The sequence below is a fragment of the Protopterus annectens genome, chromosome 3.part0 (genome assembly GCF_019279795.1).
Source record: "Protopterus annectens isolate FY-2018-M chromosome 3.part0, PAN1.0, whole genome shotgun sequence".
NCBI lineage: Eukaryota > Metazoa > Chordata > Ceratodontiformes > Protopteridae > Protopterus > Protopterus annectens.
This window is the reverse complement of record NC_056731.1, coordinates 1727857671-1727879887: the sequence shown is the minus strand read 5'-3', so window position 1 is coordinate 1727879887 and position 22217 is coordinate 1727857671.

The following is a 22217-nucleotide window of genomic DNA, read 5'->3' as shown; positions in this document are numbered from 1 at the left end:
GCCACATAACTCAGGACTTACAATATGAACATTTCAAATATGAGCATGTTAGAATATTTACTAGCACAGAACAAAAAATACAGCACCTAAAAGCCACAACAATTAGAAAAATGGAATGGGACAGGCTAGATTATTTTAACAAAGTGGTCTACCCTAGTCCACCAGAATCCCAAACATGGGGAAAGAAAAATTTCTGGCGGAACTATGATTAGTCCTCCTTTAACAATAATGTTTGTTTGTCTTTTTGGCTTTTCCCAGTTAGGGGTCGCCACAGAGGAACTCCGGTCCGCTAATGATTGGCAATAGATTTTTATAGTATCGAGTTGCCAGCCCAATGCCCAACCTTCAGCGAAGGCACACCCATTCACGCATGTCTTTCAGAGGCCACTCGATCGTGGGGAGGACATGCAGACTCCACAAAGAAGGCACTCCAGTCATGAATCAAAGAGGAGAATATCTTGCTGTGAAGCAATAATGATATTAATTAATTGTGTGAAAATGGTTCTGGTGGTAACATCATTAACTCAGGAAACAATCAAGGTATTTTCATGACTGACGCTTTAGAATTCCCCCCATTGAGGCATTCTGAAATAATCAGGGAGAAGAACAAGAGGAACCAATGGGGACAATAACAGTATCCCACACTCCCTCGCAGGGACCAATGGCAATCAGACAACAGGCCCCCGACTCTACAATTCGACCAAGGAAATGATTATGAATTTGGATCCTATTATCACATATACTGAAAAAAAACAGGACAATAATGTCGAGTAAACAGTTCTGATTGTATAATAATAACAAATCAAAGTGGTGACTTTAAAGTGTATAATTTTTCAACAACTAATATTGATGTTAAGATGGTAGAAATGTTTTCAAAAAGTTTAACTTTTGTCTTCTCAAAAAAGTTTACGTAGCAGTAGTCTTCATGAACTTTAAAATGTATTTAAGAAAACTAAATTTTAAAATTATGTTTGATGGTGTCTCAACTTCTATGAATAGTTTGAGGACATCTGGTACATTAACCCCCCCCCATCCAGTTTTGCAGTTGTATGAGAAGGTATGTGAACTAGATATTAGGAAAATATTGACAAGCAAGAAGAGAGGAAACATTCATAATATGAGTACACATGAACAGAATCAGATGAATTTCATTAGAGAGCAAAATATTATGATTATGAAGCTGGATAAAGGGGGGTTATTATTATGGATATACATGATCATAATAATAGAATTTTAGATATTCTAAAGACACTTATGAATTGGTGTCAAGGAATCAATTATGTGGGGCTTACAGTAAAATAAATTTACATTTAAAGGATATGTTTCTAGAGAGTTGCATTGACATAGATGAATTTGATTATCTCAACATGGCTTCTCCTATGGTGTCTACTTTGTTTTGAGTCCCTAAAATTCATAAAAATATCAAGAATCCACCCATGCACCCAGTAGCAGATGGAAGAGGATCCATCACAAGTGCATGTGCAGAATTCTTAGATGAAAAGTTGAAAATATCATTAGTGCAAGAAAAGCACATATGTATGGATTCCTGGGACTTCTTAATAATAATAAGATCAATAATTTGGAGTTTAACATCAATGATACACTTATAACCATAGGCATTAAAGGCTTACATACTGTGATCCCTCAAGAATTACGTATATAGTGGTTAACAGATTATTTGTCCTTTAAACTAGTACCACAGGCAGCAATAAATCTTTATGAAGAGCTTTTGGAAATAATTTTGAATAATAATTTTTAAATTTTTGATGGACAGTATTACTTACTAAAAAGCAGCGTAGCAATGGGTTCTCTGTATGGGTCTGTTTTTGCAAATTTAGGAATGGCTCAATGGGAGCACACATGCTTATTTGATTGACATTTCAAGGGGTCATTCAGGTTGTTCATCCATTATTTGGATAATATATTTATTATATGAAAAATTAGGAAAGAAAACATAGGTCCATTTTTAGATTATATTAACAACACAACTGGCTTTTTGACATTCACTTATGAGAGGAAAGAAAAGAGAATCTCATACCTGGATGTACTATTAGAGAAAGATATTGAGAACAATATGTATATCTCACACAGTTTTAGAAAATCTACATACTCCAAATCATTTCTACACTCCACCAGCATTCACCCCACCCCAAAAAAAGAGAGCAGTTGTAAATGAACAACTAGTGAGAGCTGCAAGGATGACCACATTGGACTCCCATTTCAGTGAAGAATGTGTAAAAATTAAAGAAATGTTCACTAAAAGAGGATATCCTGATGGTCTGTTGTATGATCTGATATCCAAAGTTTAACATAAAAGAGAGACAGGCCATTTTATTCTAAATGTACATACTGTAACTACTGACTCTACTATTGTCTTAGGGAACTCACAGCATAATAGGAGTGAAGTTTAACTGAATGTTGACAGTACTGTAGTTACCACTTTTAATACTGATTGTAGGAGGCTAAGATGGATATTTAACAAAAATTGGACCATTAAGAATGATGACATACAGGTTAAGTAAAAAGTATATAAAAAGCATGTTTTAGTATATAGGAAAGGGGTCAATTTTAAGGAGTATACATGAAAATCAAAACAGAAATAACAAAGTGGTCAATCCTGTTATGAAAAAAATGTGGCCATTGTAAGTATTGTAAATACGTTAGAACAGGAGACAATTGCATCATTCAAAGAAAAAAAATTACACACTGGAAGGGATTTATGATTGTGAAACTGTGGGAGTAGTTTATGTTGCTTTGTGTCAATTGTGCTCAAGCTTTTACGTAGGTAAAACTGGGCGAATGAGCATGAGTATGACATTAGAAAAAATAAAATAAACATATTCAGAGACCCAGGTCATGAGTTTAAATTTACAATCATTGAGAAAGTACACAAGAATATTAGGGTCTAACCATGGTCATTGTTCTTAGAGAAGAGGGGGTTATTTTGGCAGCTGCTGTTGAATGATTGCCATTGGCCAGGATTGAACAGGCATACATTAATTAGTTGCATGTTGAAAGTTAAAGCACTTTCCAGATAACCTTTACACTTATACATTATATTTAATTATTTTTTTTACATATGTAGTCTTTTAAACATTTGTTTCATGGATTTTAAATAAAGTCTATAGTTACACAATGGTACAGTCACTTAAATTTTAAGTAATAGCATTTTGGTAAAAAACACAAAAAGAAAAATCTAGCAAAGCTAGAATTTCCACTGTGTGATACCTTAAACCTCTTGTATCAGAGGCAACATAGGATATATGCAAATTACCCTTTAAGGATATCAAGTGATTCAGCTAAATGGCAATTCTGAATGTCCAGGACTTTTTCTTTTACTTTTACTTGTATTTATGGACAATTTCAGGCCAGTAAAGCCAAACCCTTCTAGCTGTGGACATGCATGTTTTTGCCTTCTTATGGCATAATCAGCATGCCATAAGAGGAATGTTTGTCTTTTGGAAACACAGGGCTGTCGTACCTAACTGATATCCATAAACATTAGGGTGTCTACAAAATATTCCAACTAACAAACTAAAACAATGAGTAAAAAGGTCACACAGGAAAACCAATTGGTTAAAAACATGGAAAGTCTAGCTTTTCTAGATTTTTTTCTTTTTGTGTTTTTTAACCAGTAAAGCACTCTTATAAGTCTGCAACAGCAAAGTATCCTTAAAAGCCTTCTAACCGCACTAATCAAAGGACTGGACAGTGTGGATATGAATTGTCTAAATTTGCTGTAGCCAGCTTGGTGGATATGAGCATCCTGAGGCAATGTTGCAATCGCCTCGTGTTTATCAACAACTTAATCTTTAAATAGTCACAGTATGTGAGGAGTGTACTTATCTAATGACACTGGAGGCTAAACTGTTACATACAGATTCACTTCAGATTATCGAAATTACATACACATGACTCATCTCACATAGCTCACAACACAACTAATATATGCTGAGGCACTTAAAACCACTGCTCCTAACAACAATGATCGCCTAGACCTCACATTGGCAAAGCTATACCTCAGCAAGCCCAAAGGCACTTAGACAAAAACACTACACATACTGACTCTCATTGGAGTCCCAGTCACCAAGCCCATAAGGCAAGCAAACATACATCCCAGGACTCTCATCACAGGGGACTCCATTGTATGATATACTTATGGCCCTCTAATCAGATTGAACAAGGAGAAGATAGCTGTTAGTTGTTTATCTGGAGCCAGGATCGGCCAAATCATGCACATACTGACGTTATTGCAGAACAGGTCCCAGTATGATTCTGTCACAGTCCATGTAGATGTCAGTAACTCTGGATGTACCATCCTGAACTATAAGAAGAGACATATTATGAAACTCTCAGATTATGTGTCTTAGGCTGGTATGAACCTAGCATGGAATAGCATCTTACTATTACTGAGGAAGATGCTACAATATGAACACAAGTTGATTGATTTAAACAATTGGCTATCTTTCTGGTGTCATACTAAGGGGATCCAGTATTTGTCAGCTTGGGAGGACATGGTTAACAGAATACATTGCTTTGCCAAGGATGGTCTGCACCTGCCCCTCTAGGCTTTTGAATACTGCCTAAAATTGTATTTACCCCCATAATGCCTTTTTAGGCAATGTCAAATTGATAAACCTACTGACACAGAAAAATCTACTCAGCTGTACCTGAAAGTTTTAGTGCTCAATGCCATGACCCTATATAAAAGATCAAGCTCTCTTCACAATAAAGAATATGGACATCTGTGTTGTTATTGAAGTATGATTTAAAATGGCAGAGGTTACCCCAGCAGTGCTAGACGTCAGTGCCTTCCATACTTTTAGACCAGTTGCTGCACAGACAGTAGCTGAAGATGGAGGTGTTGCAATACACATTAGTAGCAGGCATACATGCATATTGGTCTAACAGGACGACATGCTGGTGTTCCTCCATGTCTAGATCACCACAGACAAAATCCTGTACAATATCCTAGCCAGCTATAGGTCAACTTCCATATCCCAAGAAGCTCAAATTATGTACTCAGACCCACTGAAGACACTTAACATCCAACCTAACTCCCTACTCTTGGGAGAACTTAATTAGTCTTATATAGACTGGGAATAGCACGTGCCTCAAATGTACAGGCACAGAGATTTCTGGACTTCATAAATAAAAACTCCCTTGATAAAATAGTGAGTATGCCCATTAGAGGCTCCAGCATAATGAACCTCATACTCACAAATATGGGAGGATGCTGCAGCAATGTCTCATCCTCCCTGGTAAGGTCCGACCATAAAGCTGTCTCCTTCAAAATAAAAATCAACTCTGTAACCCCTGTAAAAAACTTTTACTTAATTTAATACCATTTGGTATGCACCTCTCCAGACATTTGCACCAACTGGAAAGGCCACTGAAATACCTCACAAAGAGAATCCATGGCCTCCAACACCTGTCTTATGTGGACAAGCTAAAATCACTATCACGCTATTTAGTATTGTACAGATTGCTCAGAGGTGATGCATGTCTCACGTACAAGGCAAAATCAGAGCCTGCCCTACTAGAGATGCTCCATATCTGTAAGTCTAACTCCTCACACATTACTCGCTTGAAAGGCCTGAATCTAATATGCGATAGCAACAAAACCTGCTGGAAAGACATGTTTGTCTCCCAGAGGCTGCCCTGTCTCTGGAATAGACTTCTCATACATGTCAAACAGAACACCTCACTGAGTGGATGGGAAACCACAAATTTATCCAAGGGGTTCCTCCTGTGTCCCTCATTGACAGGGGTGACAGGTGCTGACTGAGGTTTCTTTTAGGAGATAAAATCTTGGCTAGGGTTGTAAGGGCCCCAAGGCAATTAGCCTAGTAACCTCCTATGATTCTATGATCATATGAATTATTGCAAGGTAAATGACATTTTATTTGATTGTTTGCCAAAACTCAGTGGCCCTCCAAACCCTGTAAACACAGCAGCCTTATAGTGAAATTTTCAAAGAAACTCTGTACAGCCGTGCTAATGGCTGCATAGAGGCTGTTGTACCTACTGGAAGTAAGTCCAAAACTAGCCCCAGAAACTGATCACCCTGGGGGCATCCTAAATTAAACAGGTAATACAACAAAAGGAAAAAAACAACATGTTAAAACTGGGAGGTAAAATTCCCATAAAGACAAAAACTCTGTCATCAAACTAAATAGGCAACCAAAAGGGATGATTAAGTATAACAAAGCCAACATTGAGGTAAAGATAGCCACCTAGGTGAAAGCTAACCATAAGACCCTCTTCAGCTATATCAGAAACCTCAAAGGCCAAAGATAGCAATGTGCTGAACTGGTGCTTAATGGTGGCACTTTCACCAAGCCTAGCAATGTAGTGAACCTGTTAGTTGGCAAATTCAGTTCCAACTTTACCACCCCCTAACACCCAACAATCCCCCCGTAAATACCCTCACATATAACCACTTCAGCTATAACTAGGGGGCATGTACTGACTGCACTCTCTAAAGCCAAGAACACAGCCTCAGAGGGCCCTAATGGCATCCCAGGATGCCTCCAGAACAGTCTAAGATATTACTCAATAGGACCCTGGTGTCACTGTGTCTATATCACTTTGTCAAATAGTCTATTCATCGAATCACTGTTAATCAAACTCACTTAAGTGAAAGCTCATTTCAGCAAACAATTGTTCTAGAAAAAATTTTCTCACACCCCTGCAACTAAATATACCAACTCCAAGGTTGTACTATAGTAGGGAAAAGGGCAAATTCCTGATGATGGCCAACTACTTCCTTTCCCTGAGAAAAAAAATCACTGAAACAATAGTCCACTGAAAAGAGCTTTCGCTTAAATGAGTTTGATTAGTAGTTATTGGATGAACAGACTTTTCAACAAAGTGATATAGACCCAGAGTCATTATTTAACTATAGTCTTAAAAGAAGGGCCTTCAACGGATCCAAGAAACTACAGACTCATTAGTCTCACTAGTCATATTTACAAAACCATAGAAAGAATTATCATAAAAATTATTTACAAGGACATAGGAGACCTCGAGACACTGGATATATTCCAGTTTGTCATTGTCAGAGGAATGTCAAGCCTTTTGAACCTGGTGGACTTTTTTGAAAAGGTCGGTAAGACAATGGATGAGGGGAAAGAGGTACATACTGCATATCAAGATCTGTCTAAAGCATTTGATACAATGCCCCTCTCAGGCATTGTCAACAAACTTATATAACTAGCTTGACTAATGGATAGGACCCAAGGGATTAGGATCAGTGAGGCCACCTTACCAGTGAATCCCTCAAGGCTGTGTTCTTGAGCCTGTTCATTTTTGACATCTACTTCTCAGAAGTCAAAGCCGATGTCAAAGGCCTCTGACCAAGTTTGCAAAAGCTTCCAAACTGGGAGCATTCATTTAATTACCCAAAGATAAGCGCACCCTTCAGGAATGTCTAACAAACAAAGACATGGTGTCAAAGCCATGGCTTAAAACACAATGTCAAGGAATGTATCATAGAAACTTTTCAGAAGATGGCCACACTGGGTAACTAGGTCATCGATAAAACAGCCCTAAAAGTTTATTCACTAGTCAAGGATCTGGGAACTCATGTAGATTATAACCTAGCCTTCAACAAACATGTGTCCAAGGTAGTAAGAAAATACTCCTATGTTGTTCAACTTATAAGTAATGTTATTGCATCTAGGTCCAGAGATGTCATAATGCCACTGTACTCAGCCCTTATCAGACCCATCATATACTATAATGCCCCCTTTGGAATGTACCTGACCAAACACATGCAACAACTCAAATGTCCACAAAGGTTCCTTACAAAAAGAATACATATAATAAACACAATGTACTAGGTTGACCATCTCAAAGCCATACAGACTTCTGAGATGTGATCTTTGTCTGGTGTACATGGCATCCGTGCACCCTGTTTTGATGAACCTTTTACATAGCCACAAAAAAAAAAAAAAAAAAAAACGGCATCAGAACTGCTAGCTGAAAAGTGCTAAATTTGGCTTGTGATATAAATGGGACATTTTGGACAAACAGATATGTTTCCTAGTGAATTCCTATTCTCTGGAAGAGGTCCTCCATCAATGTGAAGCAAAATTCCTCCCTAACCTTATTTAAGCACAAGTTAGACTAATGAATATATAACTGAAAATTTTCCCCTGGTCTGGCGCTCAGGTCTGTGATGGATAGAAACAATCAGTCAGTCACTTCCTATATAATCAAATTTGTGGGTTACACTTGGGCTCCACAGCTAGGCTTTCAAGGGCCCTAGTAATTGTTAGACTAATATACATGTGTGAATCTATGAACTAGAGTTTCAAGATGCAATTTTCTCAGGTGACATAAGCCCCTTCACATCTAGCAAAGTGGGGTCTGTCACTACACCACCAGTCTATAAATGGACTGCCTCTGTAGTTGCACAAATGTGGAGACAGTATATTTACGTATGTCTATGTATTCCACTGTCTTGAGCATTCAACTGAAAGGAGATGAGTTATGAACTGCTGAAGAACTTGCAGTAAAATATAACCTCTTAACATCACAATATATGAGGCATCTCATTTGTATTTCATAACTACAAGCTTCCTGCTACATCCATTTAGAATATTTTCCAGATACAGTGCTACATAATGGTTAGAGCAGAGATCTGAAGAAGGGAGGGAGTGTCTTACTATTCTGTAGTCTGCTGAGGGTGGGTCACGGTTTCAGCAAAAAGATTCCCAACAGGGTGAAAATTTTCTGCTGATCATTAACAGTGTGGCTGCCGAATCTTACGGCTCATACCATATAATTGAAGTAATTAAAAAAATAGTAAAACTGCTTTGAAATGCTAACAAGATGCAGTCTGTATATCTTCACTGTGGAAGTAGTTGTATGAAATAACTTCCTAAGAGGCAAAACTTCTAAAAAGGGCATTCTACAGAATTTAAACTTTGAGAAGTCAATCTGAACATTGAATCTAGTGTAAAAGAAAACAGGGTTTTCAGCAATATGGTCACTGTAAACAGCTGGTATACATTTTCAGAAAAAAAGAAGATGGAGAGATATTGCTTTAAAAAGAGTACAGAAGGAGTGTGAGTAAATCAGTAATTTCAGCAAGTGTCAATCCACTATTAAACAAATGTAATCTCAGAAAGATGTCTGTTTCTCTTATACCCTTATAAGGCAAACTTTGCTGAGACTAATGCCTACATAAAAGCTAAATTAAAACAAACATTTTCCTGTATTGAAAATCCATCACTGTTGTTTCTTTTTCCCCACTTCAATTCACACAGCTATTGCTGTATTAAAACCATACACGTTACTTCACTGACTTAAAAAATGTTTTGCCAAGTTGCAGAATCAGCATCTGTCGTGGCTCCGAAGATCATTTTGTTTAGATATCATGGTTTCAAATGCTTTAGGCATTGTTCCCAGTTAAACAGAATATTTTTAAGAATGTTGCATAGCCTTGCACACTGCAAGAAAAGAGCTTTGATGGTAAACTGTTTATGTAATGCTGAAAACAAGATCTGGGATTTTGACTTTTCCCTAATTAAACTTTCAAACAGGGCACAGTCAGTGCAGAATCAATGTTTCTCCTGAGGAACTGCTTTCAGGTTTTGCTAAATAGTCAAATTATACAACATTCTGAATACTCTTTCATATGTATTGTCCCTGAACATTTATAATTAGCTAGTAATACGTCTGTACCCTCTTTTCAAAAGTTCAGGTATTCCAGAGACGATACAAATAGTGCTGCTGTTCTCCTAAAACTAAATTACAGAATTCAGCTATACAAGCATTCTGACAATTATACTGCATTTGCAAATGATTTTGTTTTAATGACTCTCTGACAGTGGAGCGCTTTAGGCTCAGGGTCCAGTGTATTCACAGAAAGGCTACATTACTTATCTGCCATATTTACCTTTATGTTATTTTTTTTCTCAAAATTTGACTGCTATTTTGAGGAGAATTGTTTGACACAGTTTAGTCATTTGATTGAAACCCCTCAAGCATGGTGGCTTTTATATGTGGAAAATGGCTGTTTGCAGGTCACCCTCTACAACAACATTCAAAAAGACAGAGTTGGCCAATTTGGGATAGTGATGTTATCAAAATAAAACCATGTAGGGCTCAGCACCTACAACATTCTGCATCATATCCATATAGCATGAGCCACAGGCATTTAACCTTTGGCTCTTGAAAACCAAATTCCTTCTCAATGTGAATACTAACAACACTCAGAATTGGTAAAAATAGCATATGTGTTATCATCCCAGAAATATATCACTACAGGGATGGCTGGTGCTTCAAAGCAACAGGAGAGAGCAGCTGGAAGCGCCAGAATAAGCAGGGATAACTATAATCGGATGTGGGTGAATTTGGGTAGTGGGACTAGAAAGCTGTTGGAAAAGTTGAATGTAGCCCAACAACACATTTTAATAGCCTTTTAAGTTAAAGTCAGAGTTACACTGGGCACAAATGCTTTTCTTTTTGATGGTACAGAAAATGGTACAAAAGCAGAACTCCTCTCCTGCATAGTAATTTTAAATGTCTGGAAATCTAGCCACATGGGTTTTATGCTACATTGGAATAAGTGTTCATTTAACTGAGAAAATAACAGGTCTAGGGACTTTCTATTGAGAAAATAAATGAAAATACAATAGATGTGTAGGAGATTGGTTAAATCTAGAGAAAAAAATTTTTTTACTCTAACAAGTAATCTTTTCAAGATAGATATTTTGGTTAACAGAAAATATGAATTTGCAATAATATCAAGTTCACCAAGAAAGTGATGTGTTTTGAAAAAGGAAGGGACTACTAAGAGGATGCGTTATTTTCTTAGAATTTATGGATTTTCAGTCCCAATATCCATATGTAGCCACATCCAATTCCAGTTATTTATACTCATTTCAAAGCATTCTGCTGCTCCTTTATTCTTTTTTACTTCTATTGTAATTACAATACAATAAAATATTCTGAACTTAGGCTGCATTCTAACTCCCAGAGTAGAAACTACACACTTGGGTATCATGGAAACTAAATAAGTTACCTGATGATTTAGCAATCATCTTGCATTTGCCATGTGATTTTCAAACTGTGCTCATTCCTAATCCCCAATCGAAGAGGGTGGGCATGACCAAAGATATATGAAGGTGCAGTACAACTAAAACAAAAACATAATCAAACTTAAATGTGAACAGATCGCCTTAGACTCAGTTTACCATCTATATTTCAGTCCAATAAATAGCATGAAATAGTGCATTGTAATAAATAATTACTCAATGCTCAGTCTGCCGACAAGTAATATCTGAATTCTTGTTGTAAAGATTAAAATGACAATGAATGTACAAATTTGCAAATTCAGTTATCTAAGCTGATGATGTGCCACAGATTAGGCATTTCTTTACAGCTCACCAAGTAGCATGTGACTTGGCTGTGAAACTATAAAAATATAAATACCAAACAATTACTTCTCTCTCTAGATGAACTTTTCAAATCCTTTGAGTCAGCTAGTCAGGTCAGTAGACTGATGTTGAGTGATGTCAACAGTCATGGAGTGCAACAAGTGAAAGTGTTAAGCAAATGTTCTTCATATTGATCACTGCTGCAGTAGCCTAATCTACAGATGGTCAGCTTCCAAAGCTTCAGAGAACCTTCCATGCACCTAAACTGCCAGGCAGCTTAAGCTGAGCTGACAAAAAGACATGTTTGGGCATGAAGCCTTTCAGAACTTTATGGTGCCAAACAATGTGCTCCCCTGAGGCATTCAAGGACTGACTGTTGGCCTGTACTTTCCTTTGCTGGGCAGAGAAGCTTCTTTAAGGGAAAAAAAAACACCATTTTCTTCATTTTGTTGATGTTTTATTTCTTTCCTCTTCAAGAAAGTTATTTTAATGCTAGCAGTATAGTGTTTTACTGGACTTTGTCAAGACTGTAACATACATTTAAGCAGTGCACTCATTTTTTACTGTTGATTTTAAAAGTAGATTAAAGTAATTGAAAACATTTTTTTCTGTGGAGAATTTTTTTTCTTTTTTGAGGCTGGCATAGTGTTTTAAAGTGCTTTTTACTACATTTTTTTCCTTCTGTCAGAAAATAACTTTTGTGGACAGGCAGTGTTACTGGCAATTGCTACTTGTCTTCCCTGGGACAGAGGCACCACTTTTGGCTTACCAGTGGAAAAGACTACTGGTCCCATGGTCAATTCTTCATCCAGCCACAAAAAGAAAATGTTAAACAAACAGCCTTTACCACCACAGCAGGCTAGCAATTTGCCAAAGCTGTAGGCAGGTGACTCTGCTGTGGACATTTGTTGTACCTCAGACCACTTATATTTTACCCCAGATCCCTCTATTATAGCACCTACAACCACTGTGGATTGCGGGTTAGCCATGTCCTCTGTCACTGTTGGGTCCCCTCTGTGAGCATAGGAGAACCACTCTTGTTATTCCTGGGAAAGGGAACAGGGAAGGTTTTCCAGCTGTCAGCAAAACAGCTCACAGCAGAACGATGAAAAATCCACAACTGGCCACAACAGAAAAGGTTTAATAAAAAACACAAGGTTTCACAGTTGTGCCAGAAAGCTGTGCCCATCCCTGGGGAAGTAGCTGCTGCCAATAATAACACATCTGGCCCAGTTTTTCCTATTAAAAAATAACAGGAAACCAAACATGATTTTTCATACTCCTTAAATTTCTTTGGATAGGAGTAGTTTACTTGGTCTGGCTAAGGGTTAATTCAGACTATTGATCCTTCCAATAAAAGGTTTATGGTAAAAGAGAAATGGATCCCTCTTTTAAGATTCTGAATCTGAATAGGAAGATGCAGAGAAGGATACAATATTTTTTCCTCAGATTTCTAGGTCAGACTTAGAGGAGAGCTCAGTTTCTGATTCTCCCTGTGAGGCCTTCTCTTTCTCTGAGACTATTGCTGCAGTGTGTTTTCAGTGGGAGAACAATGAAGTTTCTCAATCCATCAGAAAATACTATCAGTTGTTACAGAAGGATTTTCCACAACCTATACCCTTTCATCCTGTTTGGTCTGCTTTAGAGGATGTGTGTGTTACTGCCTGCAGTGTATCAGATAGTCAGCTGGCTTCCCCTAAAAAAGGCAGCCAGGATGTCTTATATTCCTCACTTTTTTATATTTTTATACACTATTAAAAAAAAAATGGCCCAGCAGCTATAGCTTCAGTTGATCTCACTACTGCTAAGCACTTAGTTAATTCCAGTCTTACTCTTTCTGTTAAAGATGATGAAGTTATTGATAGGTATGAAAAAAAGGGATGCTTCTGCAAATTTGATTTTCAGAATTATGAATCATCAGACTCATGTATTAAAGTTTGTTCTGATAATTTGTGAAGTATGACAAATCTTTTGTTTGCAGTTTCTTCTTTTGAGGACAGATCTGCTTTAAATATTCTATTGCACAGGATTCTACTTATTGTTTGTAGTGTGTTTATGACTCTTTTGATATTTCTTCCATGGCTACAGCCACTGGTACTGCTTTGAGATTTGCATGGCTGCATTCTTAGAACCTCCCATCCATCCATCCATCCATCCATCCATCCATCCATCCATCCATCCATCCATCCATCCACAGTCTCTTTTCCCATTTTTGTATATGGGGCTGGGGTGTCACTTCAACAGTAACAATCATCTAGAACCAAGGTTTATATTGCTCGGTAACTAGCCCTACCACAACTGCCCAGGTGATGGTAAAAAATAGATTTTAAATTCTCCCTTAAATAGAGAATTTGTGTTTGGTCCCTCTGCTATGGAGGTGACCAAAAAGTGTTATGAAAGCTACAAGCTGATCCACAAAATGTCTGAGATTTTTCAGCCATCCTTTTCCAAATTGTCCAAAGGATTTTATATCTCCTCATCCAATTTTTACAAAAAAAACCAGAATAAACAACTTCAACAAAATTCAGGTAAACAGACATTTAAGATGCAATGGCAAAGGTATTCTAAAAACAAGTCTCAAACCTCCCAAAGCCAAGAACAGTCCAACAAGTCTTAATGACTCTTCAAAAGACCTTGTGGCCCCCCTCTTACTCTGGCCCTTTTTTCTTGCAGAAAGTCTGAATCTCCATTTTGCTCATTGTCAACAGATTGTTTCAGACAAAGGGATTCTGAAAATCATTCAACCAGTTTACAGATGGCAATCGGACTCTTTTGTTTCCATCTGTCCTTCATCATATGCTGTCCCAAGGAATGAAAGAAAAAGTTCCTCCTTCCTAGGTGGGGAAGAGTTTTTATTCAAGGATGTTCCTAGTTCTAAAGAAAGAACATTCTTGGGAACAAGTTCTGTATCTTTCTTCCCCAAACCTGTTCATGAGAGTGCCCAAATTCAAAATTATGTCACTTCACAACCTGTAATCTCTTCTTCCTATTTAAAGTTTCCGGGTAACACTAGACTTAAACAATGCATCTCACCACATCCCTATTCATCCAGACATCTGATGTTATTTAAAGTTTCTGGGTCACCTTATCAGTTTTCTGCCTTAACTTTGGATTATCCACTGAGCCAATAGTGTTCACAAATTTTCTAGCTCCACTTGTAGGTCATTGCAGATTACACAGTATCCACATTTTTCCACATTTAATTGACCTGTTTATCTTCTTAGAGTCTTTTTCAATGTGTCAGGAATCTTTCATTCTCTCTGTCTTGGGTGGGAAGATCTCTTTTGCAAGCTGGAATTCCAAGAGAACATTCAAATATTTTTCTTGTCTACTTTACACAGGGTTATGTTCCTGGACTGTACATTAGACACCTCTGTTCAAAGAGATTTTTCTTACACACACACACACACACACACACACACACACACACACACACACACACACACACACACACACACACACAAATAGATCTTTATTTTGATCTGTATCTAAGCTTTTCCACTCAAATTTCAGTCACTGCAAGAGAATACTTGTGGATTTTGGGTCTCATGGCATCTGTGATTCTCATGATATCTCTGGCAAGATTCCACATGAGAAAGGTGCACTGGTAGGTGAAATCTCTTTGGTCCCAGCAAGATCACCCTTTATCTTTTTAAATTCAAGTGCTGAGGTTTGTCAGAAGAAAAATCCTTTGGTGGAGACGACAGATATCCTTAAATCCAGGTCTCCCCTTCTCTCTTCCTACTTTAAAGCAGTCAGTCACTATAAACACTACTGACTTTGCTTAGGCTGTTTCAGGAGGGATAGATGTGGAAGGGGTATGGGACACAAAGGACAGATCCAAGTATGTAAATATCAAGGACATGCTTGTTCTGATCAAGACACTCAACTCTCTGAACCATCTTTGGTCCCTGGGACCTCCTCAAGTAGTTACAGACAATCCCATACTCAAGTGGTACATCAATAGTCAATAGGGTACCAGGTTATACTCCATTTGCAGATGAGCCATGTTAGCTTGGGATATACTTTCACAACACATTCTCACTTTACAGGCATCCTACATTCTGTCAGACCAAAACTATGTGGCAGATAAACGGAGGAGGACCAAGACAGACCCTCATGAATGGAAACTGTATCAGGGGGGTCTTTCATCAATTGGTTGGGACTACTGGCAAGATTTTGTTCAAGGACTCCATGTTAGAAGGCCTGTAAGACAGATGTCTTCTTTTTCCTTGGACAGGAATGTACTTGTATGCCTTTCCACTAATATCCAGGATAGTTTCTCAAGATTCAGAAGAAATTCCCTCAAGAATGTTGTGGTGGCTCCCTTCTGGCCCAGGCAACCATGATTCTCCCATCTCTTAGAAATGGACAGAGGCAATCACCACAAGCTTCCTCAAATACTATATCTGCTCCCACTAGAATAGGCGTGTTTGTTGCACCATGACATCAATTATCTTCAGTTTATTGCCTGAATGATAGGGTCTTAATATCTTTCAGTCAGCTATTTACTAAGGACATGCAGCAGGTACTAATGGAGGTAAGAAAGCCTACTACTAGAAAATCATATATTTGCAACTGGAAAAGTTTTCCTAATTGGTGTCTACAACATTACCACCACCCATTCAGGGCTAGTTATTCTATGGTTTTACAATGTTTGGATGAGTTACTATCCTATAACCTTTCTTATTCCTGTGTCAAGGTGCATTTATCAACCATTTCAGCATGTTTGCCCATAGATGTCCTTCTTTTATTGCAGTCTCATGTCAAAATGTTGTTGAAAAGGGTTTTGCGTAAGAAAACTGGTGGCCCCTTCCTGGGATCTTAATTTTATGTTAGGGAGACTAATTCTTCCTCCATTGAAATCAGCTAATCTGGCTGATTTGAAGTTATTAACACAGAAAACAATTCTACTGATTGCTCTGACCTCTGCAAGAAGGGTATCTAAGATGCAAGCTCTTATGGTGAGTCAGAATCTTGTTTTCCATAGGGACATGGTTTCTTTGAGAACTAATCCTTCTTTTATGCATAAAGTGGTATCCAAGTTTACTTTAAGCCAAACTATCAATTTCCCCATTTTTTTCTGAACCTAAAAATGATGGAAAAAGAATACTTCATACCATGGATGTCTACAGACAACTCAGGTTCTATCTTGACAGAACTACATTTTTCATATTTCAGATCAGTTGTTAAGTTTTGTGAAAGTAAAAAGAAGAGATGCCAAAATGGTTGTCTAAGGCTACTAACGTTTGTTATACTTACCAAAAATAAACTGTTTCAAGGCAGGGTCAAGACCCATTTTTGCCAGGTCTTGGCTTCATCTATGGCTTTTTGTAAAGGGATAGATTCTAGAAGTATTCTAGAAGCTGCTACTTCATCCTCTGTAGATAATCTTGCAAAGCACAATAAGCTTGATTCCTTCTCCAGGTTCAGATTAAGCTTTACTATAACCATTATCCAGGGGCTCCTGGACTCTTTTCCTTCCACCTCCCAAATGTAGTTAGGTACGTTGATCTAACTATATAGCTAAGGCTACTGCAGCAGTGATCAACATGATGAACATAGCACAGTTGTGTAAGCTGAACTTACCATATCAGTAAATTGTCAAATGATCACTGCTGCAGTAGGCACTCCCTCCCACCAACCCCTTGTGTTTTGGTGTGTTCTTTATGCCAGGTTGTGGACATTTATTTTTTTGTTGTTCCTACCATTGTTCTTTCAGGGCTTAGCCTCTCTCTCTCTCTGCTGGTAGAAAAGTTCTGCAGGACCTCACGCCCAAACTTGTTATTTAATCAGCTTAGCTCAGCCCGATAGTTTGGACACTTGGAATGTGTACTTAATCTTTTGAAGCTGGCCAGTTGTTATATTCTTGATACGATATAGCCCATATAGCTAAGGCTACTGCAGCAGAGATCATTCAAACATCTGCTGTTATGCTAAGCTCAGCTTACACAACTGCAGTATGTTGTATGCTGTTAGAACATCATGCAGGTTAACTGAAATAAAGATGGAAAGAGGAAGAGAAGAAAAAGCATTTATTGGATTGCTAAGGTTCTGAAAAGCAGCCGCACAGAATAAAGTTTTATTGCACTGTTAAAAATATCTGAACATTAAGGCTTTATTGACTGTTAGACTCATTGCTATTAGTGTTCTGAGTAGAATGTTACCTTATGAGAAAATACCTATTCCCTTGCCATTGGTAAAACCCCAGTGCTAAATGCAAACCTCTATGATCATGCAGTTGATCATTATTATGATCATTGCGACATTAGCCTTAACTATTGGGGTTATATCCTGCATAAGATATAACAGCTGGCCAGCTTCCAAAGATTCAGGTTACATGCCGTGAGCCTAAACCATTAGTCGGCTTGAGCTCTGCTGATAAAAATCAAGTTTGCGTGTCAAACCCTTCAGAGCCTTCCTGCCACAGAGAATAAGGGTCTTCTTTGGGCTTTCAAGGATTAACAGTCAGTTAATGATGTTCCATTGATGAGAGAGAAGTTCGTTTCAGGAAAAAAACTTCCACAGTACTGTTTTCCTTGAGAAAACTTCTTACATTTTCTTTGAAAGAAGTGTTTTTAAGCTCTAAGCTAGGAAAAAATATTTGTTGTTGATGGTCTCATACTTTTACATACTTTTAATGGCAGCATATTTTTTACCTTTGTGGTAAAATGTTTAAAGCTACTTTTTTTCTGTAGAGAAACTATGGTTATTTTACTTTTAGGGGTTGTGGAAAGTGTTTACAGTGCTTTTGCTATGTTTCCTCCTGGGAAAGAAGTTACTTTTTGCTGCTTTTCTATTTTATTGCCTATAACTGCTAAGTTTCTATGGGACAAAAAAGCACCGTTTTCAGCTTGACCATCAAAAAAACTACTGGTCCCTTGTCCAGACCTTCTTCCAGCCACAAAATAAAAAAAAAAAAAAAAAAAAGATTAAGCAGCTTATGCCACAACAGCATGCTTTTAATTTATCTCATCTGAGGGTAGGTGACTCTGCTGTGACCAAATCTAGTTCCATGGACCTTTCATGTTTTATTGGGATCCCTCTGATATAGTTCACACAGTCACCATGGAACCAGGTTAGCCACTCCCTCTGTGGCTACTGTGATCCCCTTAATGGGCAAGGATGAGCCATTCTTGTCAGTCATGGGGGAAGGGGCAATGAATGAGCTCCTTCTTAGCCAGAATGTAGATGTAGTGGCCATCCCTGGGGAAGCCATATGTGGTAATACTGGCTGTTTTTTTCACAAATTACCATCAAAAGAGACAGAAAACTAAACATTTATCTTCTCCTGTGTCAGTTACTCTGGACAGGATTACGTTATTGTGCTTGTCTTGTGCAGCCTCTTGACCCTTCTTATATGGCAGTTTCTGGTAAAAGAAAATGGGATTTCTGTTTCCTCTTAAGTGGTTCAATAAATAGAATCTATAGAGGATTGTGAAGGGACAGTTACATTTTTTCTCCAAAGATTTCTGATTCTGAGGAGAGTATAGTACCTGATTCTCCCTGTGAAAGATTCTCTTTTTCTGAGACTATTTTCATGATGAACCAATGTTTTCAGTTGAAAAATACTGAGGTTTCTTAGTCCCTTTGAATTGGCTACAGCTGTAATTTCCAGAATATTCTCTTATCCCTCCATTTTTTTCAGAACTGGTGTATGTTTTGACACAGCCTGCAGTTTTGCTAAAAATGAGCCTACTGCCCTAAAAAAAGCAAACAGACTGTGCAAAAATGCTAAAACTTTTAAGTTTTTATACATGAATCCCAGACCTGACCCAGTAGTTATAGCTTTAGTAAATTCAGCTGCTGCTAAAACTTTGTTAATTCAAATCTCTCCCCTTCTGATAAGGATGGAAAAACTTTTGATAACTTTGGGGAAAAGTGTATGCTTCAGCAACTTTGATTTTTAGAATGTTATACTGTCAGGGTGCAGTGTTGAAGCATATCCTAATTGTAAAATGATGAAGAATGTTTTGGCATCAGTTTCCTCTTGTGAGAAAAAATCTGCATTGTGTAACTGAGTTTCTTCTCTGCTCCTTCATGTCCTTACTAGTTGTTTAAATTGCAATTATGACTCTATAGGTTATGGCTGCTTCCACTGGAACTGTTTTAAAGAAATTTTCCTATCTGCATTCTAAGAGCCTCATAGAAGATGTCAAGAATGACATTTTACTTCTTTACTGGACAGGCACTTAGTTTTTGGAATTTATACAGCAAATATTATCAAAAGGTGTGATAAGAGGGTAAAGCTGATTCAAGGAATCTGACAGATTTTCTGTCCTCCTTCTCTAAGTTTTCCAAGGGATTCTCTGTGTCTTTGTCTAATTTTGGTAAAAACAAAATAAACAGTCTCAGCAGAGTGCTGGTAAGCAGACATTTAAAGAACAATGGCATGGATGTTTCAAAAAACAAAGCAGGACCCTACTCAAAGAATAAAGGGCAATCAAATAAGTCAGAATGATTTTATGAGGGCCCTTTTTCCCCTCATACCCTAGCAGTCCCTCAATTCTTTCAGAAAGTCTGAATCTCCGGTTCTCTCTTTGGCAGTAGATTGTTTCAGACAAATGAGTCATAAATGTGGCCTCTCTAAGCATTGGGAGGAAATTCCTCCTTTAAAAGTGATTCCTTCTCATCTGCCAGGACCAGTGTCTTCTTTTTTTCTCCTGTTTTACATCATGCACTTTCTCAGGAGGTAATAGAAGCTGTTTCTCCTTCCCATTTAGGGGAAGGATTTTACTCAAGAATGTTTTGCTGCCAAAGAACAAAAACTCTTTGTTTCCAGCATCAGTGCTCGCTGTCTTTTCAAATTCCAGTTGTGGAAATTGTAAAAAGAGATCAGATGGTAAATATATCAAAATTCTCAGAATCCAGGTCACTCATTCTCCCCCTCCTTCTCTAAAATAGTCAGTAATAATAGGCACCTCAGAATCTCCAGGGAGGACAATGTCAATAGGCTTAAAACTGCAGGATCTTAGGGACAAAATAGCCAGACGAAAACACATAAAAATAAATGAGATGCTAGCTCTTATAAATGTTCTAATCTTTCTGAATCATTTGTGAGCCTCCCCATGAACCTCCTCAAGTGTTTACAGATATTACCAGAGTCATGTACTATTGTAAACAAGCAAGGGGGAACTAGATCTTACCCCTATGCAGACAAACATGTTGCATGGAATATAGCTTTACAGCACAGCATTACTCTACAAACATCTTTCATTCCATCAGAGCAAAATTGGGTGGAAGATCAACTGAGCAGGACTAGGGCAGAACCACATGATTGGAAACTGAAAAAAGTTGTCTTCCAAGATTCAATCCATCTGTGGGGGAGTCCTCACATAGTCTTTTTTGTCTCTTCTCTTAACAATCAACTGGCAAAAATCTGTTCCAGTATTCCAGTATGCCAGTTGCTTCAAAAATACGATAATCGTCCCTTACCGAAAACATGCCAACCGGCAAGCCTAAATGATTACCATCCAGTTGCTCTTACATCAGCAGTAATGAAGCGTTTTGAGCGGCTGATCAAGAACCCTATCTCTTCAAGCCTACCTGCAACACTGGATACATTACAGTTTGCTTATAGCTCTAACCGCTGCACAGCTGATGCAATAGCTATGCACTTCATGAATCCCTGGCACATCTAGAGAACAAGAATTGCTATGTCAGAATACTGTTCATTGATTTTAGTTCCACCTTTAACACTGTAACCCTGCAGAATCTGATATCAAAGCTGATCCAGCTGGGCAGCAATGCCCCCCTATGTAACTGGATGCTGGACTTTCTCATCAACAGACCCCAGAAAGTAAGTGTGGGAAATAACAGTTCAATTAGTGTTACATTGAGCATGGGTGTCCCTCAGGGCTGCATCCTGAGTCCTCTGCTGTTCACATTGTTGATGCATGACTGCATGGCCAAGCATGAATCCAACAAAATCAAGTTTGTGGATGATACCACTGTTGCAGTTCTTGTCAGAAATGGTGAGGAAACAGCATACAGGGATGAAGTGGAGCATTTGATAGCCTGGTGTGACAGCAACAATCTGGCCTTAAATATAAGCAAGACCAAAGAATTAATAGTGGACTTCAGGACTCATGAGATATATCAACCACTGGAAATTAAGGGGGCTGACAGTGGAAAGAGTCAAAAAAACCAAGTTCCTGGGGGTGCACATATCAGATAACCTATCCTGGTCGACTCATATTAGCCACACAGTGAAGAAAGCACAACAATGTCTGCACTTCCTACAGAAACTGAGGAAGGCAAACCTGTCTCAGTCCTTCATCAAAGCCTTCCACAGGGGGACCATCGAGAGCATCCTCTCAAATAACATCATAGTTTTGAATGTGAACTGCAAAGCATCTGACCACAAGGCTCTCCTGAGCCTAGTGAGAACAGCAGAAAAAGTAATTGGTTCTTCTCTCCCATCCATGGATGATCTTCACAAGACTGGGTGTGTGGGAAGGGCTAGGAAGATAACAATACCACCCACCCTGCCCATGGCATATAATCCCACCTTTCCTCGGGCAGGTGGTATAGCAGCTTATACTGAAAAACATCTAGACTGAACAAGAATTTCTTTCCTCTATCCATAAGGCTGCTGAACTTGAATGCCAGGCATGACAGTGAATAATTAGATCAATATGCTACTTGCTATGAAGTATCAGCTACAGTAATCACTCTGGCAAATTGCTTCAATAACTGGTATAGTTAGCCTGATTTCTTATGCTATTACTTCCTAAATGTGCAATAGTCAGGAGTGAATCACCAAACAATGCATGTGCAATATGCACATCAGAATATATCATACTACAACTGTTGAAGTCCATTATT